Raw genomic sequence first — 16,995 nt, 5'->3', positions numbered from 1 at the left:
ACAGGCATTCAACTAATCACGTATAGCATGCGGGAGCGGTGAACGTTTAAAAGTGTTTGCGTTGTGTGTTGTGTTTTTTATAGAGAACGTATGTAACACCCAAAAGTGCGTTAAACGAAAATGGATTCAAGTATACCCACAGTGCGTGTCTAACAAGTAAACATGATCTAAAATGGATTGAAGGGAGCGCCGGATCAGCCTGCGTACAGGGACATAATGCGTAAGTCTTCTAAAGTGCTGAAACGGTTGAAATCGAAGTGTCGGTGGGAAAACAGAGGCTTCATACGAAGCTGTGCCTTCGTACGAAGATGGTCTACGCACAAGTGATGCTTCTGTTTGTCCAAAATCGAGTGTCCTTCGTGTCTGTCTTCGGAAAATCAAGTGTTCATCCCTCTAACCTTAACCTACTGATTAAACTTAGAGTTGGAGAGGTCTTTGATTACGTCACGAGTGAGAATCGGGTTGTGATGTGTAAAACCAGTGCCTTTGTACGAAGGCAGTGCCTTAGTACGAGGCCATGTGCCTTCGTACGAAGCTGGCTTCGCACAGAACAGTCCATTTCACAAACCTGGCTATTTTTGGCATTTGGTGTTGTGTTTCCGCCTGAATCCGATGTATTTCCGAGTCCTATTCAAGTTGGTTTCGACATTACTTCGTCCCACTATTCAGTGAACGAAATTCATGCCGTTTGGGTTCGTTTTAGGGTGAAAAACAAGTTTAAACTAGTTTTAAAGAGTTTTCACTTAGATCTAACACTTGGTGAGTGTGAAATCAACTGATTTCTAACTTGGGAAGCCCTAGCTAGGCCCAATACACTCCGTTAAATGTAAATCAGTGGTGAAATAAGAAGATTTTGATGAAAAAGATGAAGGTTTTTGTAACAACAGAGAAGTTATAATGAAAAAGATGAAGTTTTAGGTAAAAAGATGAAAAAGATGAAGTTTGGTTGAAGAATGGAAAAGTTTTGATGAATTTAAAGTGAATCTTGTGGAAAATCGAACAGCAATTTGGCAGAGTTTTGGTATGAAATCAGCAAGTGGAAATGAACGAGGAGGGGCTGGGTATTTATAGAGATGGTGGGATCGCATAAGAGGCCTGGTTCGAACCTGCTGCCTTCATACAAAGGCAGTGCCTTCATACGAGATTGCATGGCTTCGTTCGAAGGGCCTGTTGTGGGGTACGGGATCACCATTTCGCGTGTAGGATGCTCGTCTAATGTGTTTTGTTACGTTAGTTAGTATTAGTACTTTAAGTGTTTTAGCGTGGTGATGAGCAATGCGTTGCGTTTTGAGTGCGATAAATCGAGTTGCGAGAATAATCCATAATATATATAAGCACACACAAGTAAAGCATGTAAGAACACACAACATAACATTACTACTACAATTAACAGTGTTGGCGATTAGCGAGTTAGCACGATAAGCGAGTGTGAAGGCGGGAGTGGTTGCCGAACAAACAAACACACTCGGTAATTGAAATAGCATAACTCTCTGTAATTCGTGTTGCGTAAGCGTTAAGCGTCTGTGGATATAAAGTGTTTAAACGTGCAGCGGTGCTGTGTGATGAAAATGTATTTAGTATAACAAAACCCTTTGTTTATATTGAATCTCGAAGTATAAAACAGTTACAAATCGAAGCTAGTCGTAAACCGATAACAATCCGAAAAGTTAGGTCGTTACAGTCACCCCTACTTTAGGGAATTTTGTCCTGAAATTAAGGTAGTGGCCGTAATAAAGAGTTGCAGATATTTAGCTTTCATATCACTTTCGAGTTCCCAGGTGAACTCGGCGCCACGTTTGCTTTCCTAGCGAACCTTCACTATGGGAATGCGAGAGCGTCGAAGTTTCTTGGTCTCTTGATCCATGATTTCTATTGGCTTTTCCACAAAGTGAAGAGTCTTGTTTATTTGCAAATATTCGAGAGGTACATGAAGGTTTTCTTCGGCTAGACACTTCTTGAGGTTTGAGACATGGAAAGTTGGATGTACGTTGTTGAGTTCCTCCGGTAATTCGAGATGGTAGGCCACTTTACCAATTCTTTCCAGAATCCTAAAGAGACAAACATATCGTGGCGCTAGTTTCCCTTTCTTGCCGAATCAGATCAACCCCTTCCAAGGTGAACCTTTAGGAGTACGTGATCACCAACTTCAAACTCAAGGGGCTTGCGGCGTTTATCGGCGTAGCTCTTTTGACGACTCAGAGCTTTCAAGAGATTGTCTCGTATTTGGAGAATCTTGTCAGTCGTTTCTTGTAGTAACTCGGGACCGGTAATCTGTGCGTCTCTAATCTCGTGCCATACAATAGGTGATCGACATTTTCTACCATATAATGCCTCAAAGGGTGCCATTTGAATACTAGCGTGATAACTGTTATTGTACAAGAATTCTACTAAAGGTAAATGCGAATCCCAATTACCACCAAAATCTTTAATGAACGAACGAAGCATGTCTTCAAGGGTGCGGATCGTGCGCTCAGTCTGACCGTCGGTCTAGGGATGGAATGCGGTACTGAGATTAAGAGTCGTACCGAGAGCGGACTGGAATATTTCCGAAAGACATGAGGTAAAACGACCATCGCGGTCAGAGATGATGTCACGAGGCATCCCGTGTCGACAAATGACTTCGTCGGTATAGATTCGTGCTAATTGTTCAACCTTAAAGTCTTCTCGTATCGGGAGGAAGTGAGCGGATTTCGTAAGACGATCAACGATAAGCCAGATGCTATCGTGACCAGAAGGTGTGTGAGGGAATTTCGTAATAAAGTCCATGGCTATACTCTCCCATTTCCACATCGGGATTTTGGGTTGTTTGAGTAAGCCAGAGGCTCGTTGATGTTCGGCCTTAACCTTCGAGCAAGTTAGGCATTTCGAAGCATATAGAGTGATATCCTTCTTCATGCCCGGCCACCAATACCTAGAACGATGGTCCTGGTACATGTTGTCAGCACCGGGGTGAACGGATTATCGAGATTTGTGGGCTTCCGTCATCAATATCTCCCTGAGGTTATTGCGACTAGGAATCCAGATGCGATCGAGATAGTAGAAGATACCGTTCGATTTGGTGACAAGCTGAGTTTCAGCACAACACTTCATTTCCTCTTTCAAGGTATTCTCAACGAAGCATGCATGCTGGGCGTCGTGAATTAGAGCTTCGAGGTCATTCTGGGCTTGAACGTCACGAATACTATACACATAGCTTCGTCGACTGAGAGCATCGGCTACGACGTTTGCCTTGCCTAGGTGGTAGCGTATCTCGGAATCATAGTCTTTCAGAAGTTCCACCCATCTGCATTGGCGCATGTTCAGTTCTTTCTAGTTCAAGATGTGTTGTAGGCTCTTATGGTCGGTGAAGACCGTACACTTTGTACCATAAAGGTAGTGTCGCCATATCTTCAACGCAAAAACTACTGCACCGACTTCGAAATTGTGGGTAGCGTAGTTCTTCTCGTGGACCTTGAGTTGTCAAGATGCGTACGCGATAACCTTGTCTCGTTGCATAAGAACACAACCAAGACCTAGGTTAGAGGCATCGCAATAAACAACGAAATCGTCGTTTCCGTCGGGGAGTGTAAGGACAGGAGCGTTGCAAAGCATATACTTGAGGGTTTGAAAGGCTTCCTCCTGTTTGGAACCCCAAACAAAAGGTTTGTCCTTGTGAGTCAAGGAGGTAAGAGGCACTGCGATTTTAGAAAAGTCGGCAATGAATCGGAGGTAATAACCCGCCAATCCATGAAATGAACGAATTTCGGAAGGGTTCTTTGGCGTAATCCAACTCTTAAAAGCTTCTATCTTCGCGGGGTCGACGTGAATCCCTTGACTGTTAACAATGTGACCGATGAGTCACACTTCCTTGAGCCAAAATTCACACTTGGAGAACTTGGCGTAGAGGCGATTTCCTTGAAGAAGTTTGAGGACTAAACGAAGATGTCACGCGTGTTCGGCCCTCGATTTCGAACAGATAAGGATATCATCGATAAACATAATGACAAAGCGATCCAAGAAGGGTTTATACACATGGTTTATCAAATCCATCAAGACCGCGGGTGCGTTGGTGAGACCGAAAGGCATGACCACGAACTCGTAATGGCCACAACGGGTAAGGAAGGCAGTTTTCGGAATGTCTTGCTCTTGAGTACGCAACTGATGGTAGCCAGAACGTAAATCGATCTTCGAGAAACACGTAGCGCTTTGAAGTTGATCAAATAAATCGTCGATTCGGGGTAGAAGGTAGCGGTTTTTGATAGTAAGCTCGTTGAGTTCCCTATAATCGATGCACATTCGGAACGATCCATCCTTCTTTTTCACGAAAAGGGCAGGTGCGCCGCATGCTGATGTGTTAGGGCGTATGAAGCCTTTATCAAGTAACTCCTGGAGTTGGCTAGACAATTCACGCATTTCGAAGGTGCAAGGCGATAAGGAGCTTTCGCAATAGGTGTAGCACCTGGGATGAGATCAATACGAAAGTCGATATCACGAGTAAGGGGTAGACTTGGTAAATCATCAGAAAGAAGTTAGGAAAATCACGAACCACAAGTACTTCTTTCATCGTCTTCTTTTCCTCCTTTGCTACTACAATGTGGGCTAAGAAAGCGGTGTACTCCTTGCGTAAGTACTTACTCGCTTGGATACACGACATAAGCTTTAGTTCTTTCGAGGATACTTCGCCATAAACATATAGTTGATCACCGTTTGAAAGAGAGAAACGAATCATCTTTTCAAAACAAACAACTTCAGCACGGCTCTCACGAAGAAAATCCATGCCTACTATGACATCGAAACTACCAAGTTGCATCAGGTTGAGATCAATCGGGAAGACGTGATTGTTGAGTTCAAGTGTACAATCACGCAGAATAGAGCTGACGGTAACGGTTCTTCCGGTGGCAACTTCTACGTCGAAGGTCGTTGGGAGGTTAGCGTTTACGTTTTAAAAGCTTTTGGAATTCAAACGATACAAAACAGTTATCGGATCCAGTATCAAACAAGCAAGAAGCACAAATACCATTAACAAGGAACGTACCATTGACAACATTGTTGTCAGTCTGAGCCTGGCAGACATTGATATTGAAGGTTCTTCCGCGGGCTGCTTGCTGTGGCTGTTGTTGTTGGTGCTGCTGTGGTTGTTGTTGCTGTGGTGGCGGTTGCTACTGCAGCTCTTGTTTCACAACACGCTGATGGCAGACATTTGCAAAGTGATTCGGGTCACCATATGTGTAGCAGGCTCGTGTGTGTATAGCGGGTGCAGGAGCTGCTTGTTTGACCAGAGGAGCAAAAGGTTGAGCTGGCGGTGCAGGAAGAGCTTGAGGAGCTTGCTGGCAAGGGCCTGAGCGGCAGTGAGCTGTGAAGTGCCCATATATGTCGCAATTAGCACAGAAACGACAGTTCACCCCTGTTGGATGATGATAGGTGCAAGTAGGGCACAGAGGGTGACACCAGTACACGCACGCTTAGCAGGCGGTGCCTTGGTTGTAGCGACCTGTCGAGTCTAGTTGTTGGGCGGTGCTGTGTGTCACACCCCAACCGATGGCGGAAACATTGGGGCATGGCACTGAGCGAAACAGATTGTCCATGAGTATCCATAACAACTATTAATTACCAGATATTTAAACGTCATGTCCCATACCATAACATCCAAATAAAATAGTTATTACAAATAATTGTCTCATAAACAAACACTGTTCCGACAACTCAGATTTAGCGTGTCATAACCAGACCCCTAGCTTGATTCACCAAAGCACAACATTCCTAGCATCTTAAGCACCTGCCACATACATTAAAATAAATTCAACACACATAGTGTAAAGGTGAGCATACAAGTTTGATAGTATAATAGATTCAAAAAGCGTTTACGCATAACCAGCATGTAACTTGTAGCAAAGTGAAGCTAGTAGGTTATCGACAATGAAATATGCACAGACGTGACTGCGAGTTGTAGAATGCGCAACACATATCCCCACTGGGACACGTGAAGTAAAGCCCTTAACAACCCTTGTCCATGACAGGTGCTGAGCCCAAACTATAGTACTATCGTTGCTAAGGTGTCAGGCAACAATCACTGTGTAAACATAAGATACAAGCATTCATCGAGTAACACGTATAACATGCAGTAATGGTCAGTGTATAAAAGTGTTTGCGTTGTGTGTAGATTGTGATTTGAATAAGTAACGTATGTAACACCCGAAAGTGCGTAAAGCGAAAAGGGATCGAGTATACTCACAGATAGTGTTGAGAAATTTCCTGAACAATTACCGGTAGCATAAGCGATGAATTGGCGCCTAAAACGGTGCAAGTGAAACAAGTGAGAAGGGTCATCCAATTGGTCGACAATCCAAACGGATGGTCGTTCGATCGGATGTCAATCCGTTTGGATGGTCATCCGGTTGGATGGCCATTCGGTCGATTGACATTCGTTTGGGATGGATGTGTTTGTGTATGATGGCTTTGAAGTTTTCGTTGTAGCATTTTGAAAACAAAGAAGTATCTCTACCTTTCAGGTCGTTCGATCGAATGGTAGTTCGATCGGATAGCGATCCGTCCGGCGAGGCATTTCTTAGAAAACAAGTTCACAGCAGGATTGTCATTCGATCGGATGGTCTACCAATCGGATGGCAATCCGTTTATGAACTAATTATTTTTTTAAATTGAAAAGGTTGAAGTATTGAGGACCAAGTGCAATCCGATCAGATTGTCATTCGATCGGATGGCAATCCGTTCTACCACCTGATCGTTTGAAAACTTGAAATATTTGCTAAGTTTTGGAAAGTTTGCGGTTTAACCGAGACGGTATGACAACGTGTTAAACAACAGGAACTCCACCAAGTCCAAACTATCTGATCGGATGGGAATCACCCTAGTCCGATCAGTTAACTGTTCATGATGGTTTGTTCATGTTCAACCCGAAATCGGTTGTCTCCTTGATAGGAATCAGATCTTCAACCAACACTTCACTAGAAAAGAGTAGAAGTCCTGAATGAGCTCCGATTCTATCGGTTTTGAGTGCATTAAGTGTAAAAGAGTTGAAAGAAAGTTATGAAACCATCTTTCAATCCTTTTTTACTCTGAAAATGTTTAGATCTGTTGCGAAATCAGTGTTCAAACATGTTGAAATCCTTTAGATCTGAGTTGTTCTTCGTGGAATGAGGCCAAATCTTGAAGTTCATAAGAACCCCATGATGACATCACCCTAGAACGCCTCAAATCCGCTGATTTCACGGTTAAAAGTTAAGATTTGAAGGTGAAAATGATGAAGACGTGTGTATAGATCATAGAAGTACAAGATTTGAGGTAGAAACTTACAAGACTCGTGAGAAATCGAGAGCAAAGAGGGCTGGAGATGCTTGGTCGAGTGAGAGAGCTGTCACATCACTGTTGGTGATGTGACAGGGGTATTTATAGGTTGCCAACAGAGGAAAGGTGTGCACATGTAACGGATCGGATGGCAAACCGATCAGATGGCCATCCGATCGGATGATCATCCATACAGATGACCATTCGATCGAATGGTCATTCGATCAAAGGTTTGCCGCGGGTGAGTTTTGGCATTTCGTTTTGTGTGTTGAGCGTTGCGATGCGTTTAAGAGAGTGTCGATTAAGTGATGCGATAGACTTAAGTACTAACTGTTATGGGTGGTTTTCTGCTTATATATCCTGGACAATATTCTGACAGCGTTATTTTTTATTGAGATCAGGATACCGGATCAGGATATTGGTAACATCCTGATACAGTATCCTGGTAATAACTAATTAGTTCATGTGTAGATTAACATGGCAGGCTTATAACGTTCGAGTGGACCTGTTCTCCCAAAGACTCGGACTAATCAGTTGAAATGGGGACGTTGAAGCCAGAAGAAGTGGTCTACAATGTTAACAAAGGGAATATTCGCCGTATCCCAGTTTTATAGGCTAGTTTGTTATTTCCTTTGCTATATATAGGATTGATCAGATCAGATAGAACACACACAATTTTTGCACACTCTTGCTCTCTACTAGCTGCAATCACTCACAAAACACCTACACTTGTACTCGCATCGCATTGTAACACTTAGTTGATCTGTATCATATCCTGCATTGTATCCTGATATTTGAAGTAATAAGAAGAACAAGCCAGCTGCGATTGTCAGCTCCCGAGGTTTTGTGCCGGCGATCTAGATTGATCAAGGGCTTTCCTCGTACATCCCGTGTCACCCTTTACCTTTTTTGCTCATTGTTTGATTGTAGATATAGCTCGTTATCCTGAGCTATATCCTGAAAACTGTTTTTTTAACAACTTAATCAACATATTTTCCACGAATACTTCTAGCACACTACCTCACTTAACTAATTTCAGTTAATTACTTAGTTAATTTTTGACCAAAACAATTTGGCGCCCACCGTGGGGCAAGTGGTGCTATTTCTGCTAAAAGCTTTCATAGAATCATTACTTGGTTTTCTGTTTTCAAAACTTTTTGCTACACTGTTTTCAATGGCCTCAAGATCAAACATGAGCTCTTCTACCGTGTCTGCTACAACCTCTGCAACAATTGGTTCGGTGCTTCCACCACCTCCGAGGACGCAAGCCTCTTCACAGCCTCAGGATCTTCCAAGAAGGACTGAAACTCATGTGGCTCGGGATGTTATCCCCACTCAGAATGTTCAAGGATCTGCTGTCTCAGGGGGAACTCCTATTTTGGCTTCTAATGATGAAATTCTAACTTTGTTTGGTAGTATACATGATCAGATGAAGCAATAGTAGGAGACCAACTAAATGCTGATGAGAGAGATACAACTCTTGAAATTCAGCTCAAGCAGGCCTGCTGAGGATACTGTCACTCCCTTGCAGCTCAGAGCTTTGACTTCAGTTCGGCAGTATATACCGAGGATAACAGGGGCAATATTGTGCGTAGCCATTCCCAGAGTCATATTCCTGAGATACCCTCTTCGGTTAGGGTGTCAACTATGAGAAGTTCAGGATATGGCCAGAATCCTCAGACTGGTAACGTGTCTAATAATACTAATACTCTTGTTAATAATTGTCTTGGGTTTTTGAAGGATGCAGGTATGACATCAGCATTTTCTAGGGGGCTTCAGAAATTGAAGGACATGATATCCAGTGTACCTGGGTGGTCCAGCCAATTCCAGAAGTGTCCCAGGATAGCCACAGGATATCCCGGTTTGCATATCCTATTTGTGATGCTGAAATCCTAAAAAGATTTCAAACCCTCAACATAAACCTCTATGACGGAACTACGGATCCCGAAGAGCATATTGCTCAGTATAGGGAAAGGATGGAAATTAACCCTATCCCTCTGGATCTCAAGGAAGCATGTCTCTGCAAGGGTTTTGGCTCTACTCTAACAGGATCAGCCTTAAAATGGCTCCTAAACATTCCACCTCATTTAATTACATCATTTGCACACTTAGTCAATTTATTTGATAGTCAATTTTCTTGTAGTCGAAGTTTTGAGAAACTAACCAGTGATCTCTACAGGATAACTCAAGGACCTCAGGAATCCTTAAGGGATTATGTGAACAAGTTTAGTAGGGAATCTCTGGATATCCCACATCTTGATGATGCAACAGCTGTGCAAGCATTTAAAATGGGGTTGCAAAAAGATTCCCAATTTTACCAAGATCTTGTAATGAATCCTTGTAGGAACCTGGATGAAGCTCGAAACAGGGCTTTAAGATATATTTGACTAGAGGATGATAAAAAGATGCAAGAAAGGATGAATTCATCCTCAACTTATGAATCGACTAACAGGAAGTCAGAATCCTCATACAAACCATATCGCTCTAAGCCATATGGTAGGAACGGCAGCAAGAAAGTGAATGTTTTTGAAGACGAGGATCCTGAGGAGTATCCTGAATTGTCAGAATATTGTTTTTCTGTTAATATACCTGAACTAATGTATGCTATGCAGGGTTTAGGAGACATAGCGAGGTAGCCTACGAAGAACCAACAAAAAGCTGATTGGAAGGATAAATCCAAATGGTGTGCCTTTCATGAGGATTTTGGACATGTTACGGAAGATTGCATTGCCCTAAGGAAGGAAATAAGCTATCTGCTGAGCAAAGGATATCTGAAGGATCTTCTGGGAAGAAAGAAGAATAAGGGTCAGGATTCTGAGAAGGATCCTGAGCGAGCAGCATCACCTCCTACAGATGCCAAGATAATTAACTTTATTCCAGGAGGATCCGACATTTGTGGAACCTATTATTCTGCAGCAAAAAGACATGCAAAGGAGGCTAAGGCAGAAAGGGAGATAAGCCAACCAAGATGACAACCCTCACAACCGATAAAGTGTAACGTTTGACAGCGATGACAGGGATACTGTCCAGGATCCCCATCATGATGGTTTGGTAATAACTTTATATGTTTCTAATCACTTTGTGCGCAGGATACTGGTGGATAATGGCAGCTCCGTCAACATTATTCAGTTAGAAATGCTGAAAAGGATGAATGTTTCCCTAATGGATATCACTTCAAAATCTACTGTACTTGTCGGGTTCAGTGGAGAGGCCAGGAATACTGTGGGAGAAATAAAGTTGTCGGTATACGTTGAAGGAGTCAACTCAATGCAACGCTTCTGTTTCATGGACTCCTTATCCTGCTACAATATCATCTTGAGCAGGCCATGGATCCCTACCCCTTGGGGGTTGTCAGGGTGGAAAGTGATCAACAAGAAGCGAAGGAATGTTATTCTTCCTCGATGAAATCCTCGACGAAGCCCAAAGCAGGATAGCAATTAAAGATGCGAGCCCATGATATCGCGGAGGCTTCAGAGCACGATGTTAAGAAAATTATCCTGGATCAGGATAATCCAGATATCTCGGTGCTCGTAGGAACCAATATCCCTCAAGATATTGAAAATCAATTGACTAACTTTTTGAAATGCAGGACGTCAACATTCGCATGGAAGCATGAGGATATGACAGGTATTTCCAAGGATATTATAACTCACAAGCTCGGAATTGACAGGTCTTTCAAGCCTGTCCAGCAAAAGCGAAGGAAGTTTGCTCTTGAATGGAACACAATAATTCAGGAAGAGGTTGAAAGATTATTAAAGAGCAAGATTGTTTTGGTTAAAAATCACACGAGGATAATGCAACCAAACTCTTTGTAAACGGGGAATGATGCTTGGTATGATGAACAAAGATAAGGATCACTTAAATGAAAATTGCACGAGTGACACAAGGATTTATACGAGGAAAAAGCCCTTGATCAATGAATGATCTCCGGCATAAAAAACCTCGGGTGATGGAAACTACCGATCACCAAACTTCAATATAAGAAACAATGTTTACAACTTTGGATGGTAACGAGCTAGGTACAAGGATCACTATAGTATCGTATGCTAGAGCGTGTGAGAAATGTGTTGTGTCTTCCAAATGCTGAAGAGTGCCCTTTATATAAGTGTGTGTGTGGTCGTATTTTAGGCAAGTCACCTAACTACTAGCTCGTTACCCCTTTAGAAATAGAAGTAAATTTAGCCTAACTAAATGCCCGTAATTTGTGCTAAGTTTCCATATTCTCCACAACGTCTATTTTTGGTTATGCATGTGCGAAATTAGCGTGACAGATTCCTTGATAACGTTGCTAAGACCAGGTCCAACTCGTAATTCCTGCAAAACAACATTAAATTCAAAGAGAACAATTGTTAGTATGAGGATCCTTAGGATGATCCATGATCCTGATCCAGAAGCTCTTCTGAGGATCACTATCTGCCAAAGAAACAAGGATCACTTGTTAGGATATCACGTAAGGATCATAGGTCATTAAAATCCTGCCCTAACAATTGCCCCCAAAATATAAGGAGTAATTATGTGATATTAACGAGTTATATTTTGCCGGATCTTATCTATAACTAACTCAACGGATATATAGCCGTTAAGAATGAACTATCCGTTGCAATCTGAAGATGACAGCCCTGCACAAATCATCATTATAAATAGAAATAGGGATAGGGATAGGATCGTTTGCATTTAAATTCAAGAACTCTTCCCTTTATAACCGCGACCAGAGGATTGAACAGGTATTCCCCTTTATCTTCTCTCTTGCTTGCTCTGTTTTTCTTTCTCTTTCCATCGTTCTGTAAAAAATGTTGCTCCGGAATTCTCCCTGCAAGGATCCTAAGAAGAACAGCCCCTTGAAGGGTCAAGGGATCATCAAGGATTCCCCCACCGAGAGGTGTTGTTTTACCGAACTTCAAATCGACAAAATCCGTCATTGCTTTCCGGCGAACACCCTTTTTAAGCCTTTTAGCCCCACCGCTTTGAGTGATTATATCTCTGAGACTTGGGTAGCTTTCCCGGCCACTCCTTTTATGATAGGGTACTCGTATCCTTTCCCTCAGTTCACCGAATCCTTCTTCTCCCTTACCGGCATCTGCTATATCCAGGCTATGCTGATGATCTGGAGGGTTTTATACACCCTTTAGAGGATCATCGAACAAGAAGGAATTGATCTGGGTATGGCGGAGTTGGCTGAGATGTATGATCTTACAACTTTTGGATCCCACCGATAATTGTTCAAATGAAAAGCTGGAGAGGAGCACCCTGTTCTCAAAGTTACCAAAAATGACATGAACTGGAAGCGGCGGTTCTTTTTTGTGAGGAGAGATACCATCCCTGATGGGAAGGATTTGCCCAAGAAGTGGGCTACCCATGGTAGGATAGAGGATCCTGGAAGGATCGCCGTAGAACTTATCCTTTAGCATAAGGATCACTGACATTCTTTTGTTTCCTTATTGTGCAGCTATATCCGTTTCTCATCTTAAGTTGACTCCTGCTGCAAAAGAGAGACTCTTGGCCTTTAGGAAGCTTGATCCTGAAATAAGAACTTTCCAGGTCATCACCCAGGATTCTCAGGAAGTATCCTCTGCTTCTGTCACAATGTCAAGTAAGTATCCTTTTTAAGGAGTATTTATATAATGAGAGTCAAATAAAATTAAGATACTTATCTTGTTTTGGTTGTGCAGGCGCTGGAAAATCCTCTAAGTCTGCTTCGAAGTTCGGCATCGATGATCTTACTAATGTCAAATCCTCAAGGAAGAAGACTCCTGCTGCTAGCCCAACTGCTTCAGCCCCTAAAGCACCACCTATCAGGGGAAAAGGAAGCAAGAAGAGAAAGGCCTCTGAGGATTTGCAAGGTCTGCCCCTGCTCCGCCAACAGTGTCTGGATTACATCAACGAGGTAAGGATCACTGTCTTGCTTGTGTATCCTGCTAGTCTAAGGATCACTTGATTTCTAAGGTCATTCCTTGTCTTCCTTGCAAAAATTTGCTGAGGTAGAGACATATGTTGGCCATGTTGAGGATCAGGATCGCCAGATTGCTGACCTTCAACAGGTTGGGGTGTTGAAGGATCTCAAGATAGCCGATCTTCAGAAGGAGCTCCAGGCCACCAAGGGGGAAGCCGCCAAGATGCTGATCAACTTCGACTATGAGAGGCACGAGATCACCCAGGATGCCAAGGTCTCTGCTGCAATAGCTATGTACAAGATCCAGCTGCAAATGGCTACGGAGGCTCAGGATCCTGCTTTTGACAAGAGCACCTGGGATGTCGAAGGCTGGAAGGCTAGGCTGGCTGAACTGGAGGATGATGAGGAGGCTGAGGAGATCCCGATGCTTGAGGGTGGAGACACTGGCAAGGATCAGGGTGGAGAGGCAAGTGGAGCCGGTGGTGATGGTGCAGCGAAGGATTGAGCTGCAGGATTGGGCAATGATGGAAATTTCGAGACTTAGCCGGAGCCCAATTTTTTTGTTTGGTGGTTGTTTTTTTTTGTGGTTGTGATGTTTTAAAACAATTATGGTCTGTATTTGAACAATAGGTTTAGGGTTGAGGATCTAGGATCCTGTGAACAATAGGTAGGATTACAAATGGTGGAGGGATCCTCTGTTTGGGGGATGAAGCCATTGTGATCCTGCCGCCTTTAATTTCCTGCACTCGCTATAACCGCATAAACAATGGACACCCTTTGCCAACCCATGTTGACGGGCCACGTTTTGCTGGTAGAAATGTGGCTTGGCAATTTTGACAACTTAAAAAGGGGTTAAATATTTAATGAATGAAATTTTTAACTTTTGACTTATCCTGTGATGTTATCCTTGTATATCTTTTGAACTTTCAATTGTTTTGATTTATACTTGTCTAAGTAAGAAAGGTTAAGCAAATTATGTTTAAGAAATTTAGGATATGATCCTGGATCAAATATCCTATAATCGAAAGTTTTCAAAGTAGTTTATTTTAAGGATCATAGATTCAGTTGTCAAAGTATATGGGTTATTCAAAAAAAATAATGAATAGAACCAAAACAGTTAAGGATCATACCTGAGAATCCAAGTTAGGATCCTAACCTTTAACACTGTAATCAGGATAACCATAAGAAAAGCTTTTAATGGGTAATAAGGATTGAGGATCCTTAATTGTTTAACTTTGTAAACCTGAAAACAGAATATAACTTGGGACTAAGCCAATATAAGAGATAAGTTAGTAACTGGGGACAAGCCCAAAGGACAACTGGGGACAAGCCCAAAGGATAACTGGGGACAAGCCCAAAGAATAACTGGGGACAAGCCCAAAGGATAACTGGGGACAAGCCCAAGGATCGTATGTAAACTGGAGTATGGCCCTCACTGGCGACTATCCAAACTTAGTGACATGAAAATGCCAAAACCTTAGCTAACGTGAAAACGTTAGAAACCTTAGGAACGGATGTATGGTACGTCTACCATTATACGTAGGATCCTAGGTATAGCCAGTACGATGGAATTATCAGCCCCTAAAGCGAGTACTGGTCCCAAAGACATGAACTATACCAGGATCATCGTGCGCTACAGGCGAAAACTGGGGACAAGCCCAAGGATAACCGGGGACAAGCCCAAACAACTAGGGTTGAACCCAAGGATCTGAGTTGCTTCTGAAGATTGTCGACAATATGCTAAGGATACCTGGACTATCAGAACTCAAAATCTCGTGAGAGAAGGATGAAGGATACATGATCCTTATCCTTAAATAAGAAAATATGTAAATAAGAGTTCGAGCTTAGGATATTACCAGAGTAAGGATCATCGATACTTCAGGGATCCTTGAAGGATACTTCTAATGTAAGGATCATATGTGCCAGAAGGATCCTGCTCAGATGAAATATTTCTTCAAGTGGACAGCATTCCAGGCTCTTGGTAACAAATTACCCTCCATGGTTAGCAGTCTATATGCCCTCTTTCCTACTTCGGCTTCGATCAAATAAGGGCCTTCCCATTTTGGTGCCAATTTCCCATCAGCAGGATTGGTGGTATTCTGGAATGCTTTTCTCAAGACCATATCCCCAACTTGGAATTTCCTTATCCTTACATTTTTGTTGTAAGCACCAGCCATTCTTTGTTGATAGCTAGCCATCCTTATCCTAGCCAGATCCCTGATTTCCTCAATAGTATCCAAGTCTTGAGCCAGGTTTGCATCATTCTCCTCAGGATCATGGGTACTTGTTCTAGCAGTTGGAACCACCATTTCTGTTGGGATCACTGATTCTGCCCCAAACACCAAAGAGAAGGGTGTTTGACCAGTAGCATTCTTGGGAGTTGTCCTGTCAGCCCAAAGTACATAAGGCAATTCCTCTGCCCATTTCCCCTTCTTGGATCCAAGTTTCTTCTTCAGATTGTTGATGATGATCTTGTTGGATGATTCTGCTTGACCATTAGCTTGTGGGTGGACTGGTGTTGATGTTATCATCTTAATCCCCCAGCTGTCACCAAAGTTAGTAGTCCTGCTCCCAATAAATTGGGAACCATTATCACATACTGTTAGGGCTGGATTTCTATGACTTATGATCCTTACATGTGATCCTAACCAGTGATCCTTGATTCTTTGGCAGATAGTGATCCTCAGAAGAATTCCAGGATCAGGATCAGGATCACGGACCATTCTAGGGATCCTCATACTAACAGTTGTTCTCCTTGGATTTAATGTTATCTTGCAGGGATTTCAAGTAGGATCCACTCTTAGCAACGTAAACAAGGAACTAGTCACAACAACTTTGGCATTTGCATAATCAAAGATAGACGTTGAGGACGATATGGAAACTCAGCATAATTTAAGGGTGATAGTTAGGTTATTTACCTAAAATACGACCACTCACACTTGTATAAATAGCACTCTTCCACATTCGGAAGACACAACACATTTCTCACACGCTTTGACACACGATACTATAGTGATCCTTGTACTTAGCTCGTTACCATCCGCAATTGTAAAAATATTGTTTGATATATTGAACTTGGTGATCGGTAGTTGCCATCACCCGAGGTTTTTTATGCCGGAGATCATTCATTGATCAAGGGCTTTTTCCTCGTATAAATCCTTGTGTCATTTGCGTATTTTACATCAAAGTGATCCTTTACTTTGTTCAACATACCAAGCATCATTCCCCGATTACATTACCAGAGTAAGGATCATCGATACTTCAGGGATCCTTGAAGGATACTTCTAATGTAAGGATCATATGTGCCAGAAGGATCCTGCTCACATGAAATATTTCTTCAAGTGGACAGCATTCCAGGCTCTTGGTAACAAATTACCCTCCATGGTTAGCAGTCTATATGCCCCCTTTCCTACTTCGGCTTCGATCAAATAAGGGCCTTCCCATTTTGGTGCCAATTTCCCATCAGCAGGATTGGTGGTATTCTGGAATGCTTTTCTCAAGACCATATCCCCAACTTGGAATTTTCTTATCCTGACATTTTTGTTGTAAGCACCAGCCATTCTTTGTTGATAGCTAGCCATCCTTATCCTAGCCAGATCCCTGATTTCCTCAATAGTATCCAAGTCTTGAGCCAGGTTTGCATCATTCTCCTCAGGATCATGGGTACTTGTTCTAGCAGTTGGAACCACCATTTCTGTTGGGATCACTGATTCTGCCCCAAACACCAAAGAGAAGGGTGTTTGACCAGTAGCATTCTTGGGAGTTGTCCTGTCAGCCCAAAGTACATAAGGCAATTCCTCTGCCCATTTCCCCTTCTTGGATCC

Source organism: Helianthus annuus, chromosome 12, assembly GCF_002127325.2.
Source record: "Helianthus annuus cultivar XRQ/B chromosome 12, HanXRQr2.0-SUNRISE, whole genome shotgun sequence".
Classification (NCBI taxonomy): Eukaryota; Viridiplantae; Streptophyta; class Magnoliopsida; order Asterales; family Asteraceae; genus Helianthus; species Helianthus annuus.
Note: the sequence above shows the minus strand (reverse complement) of the source record.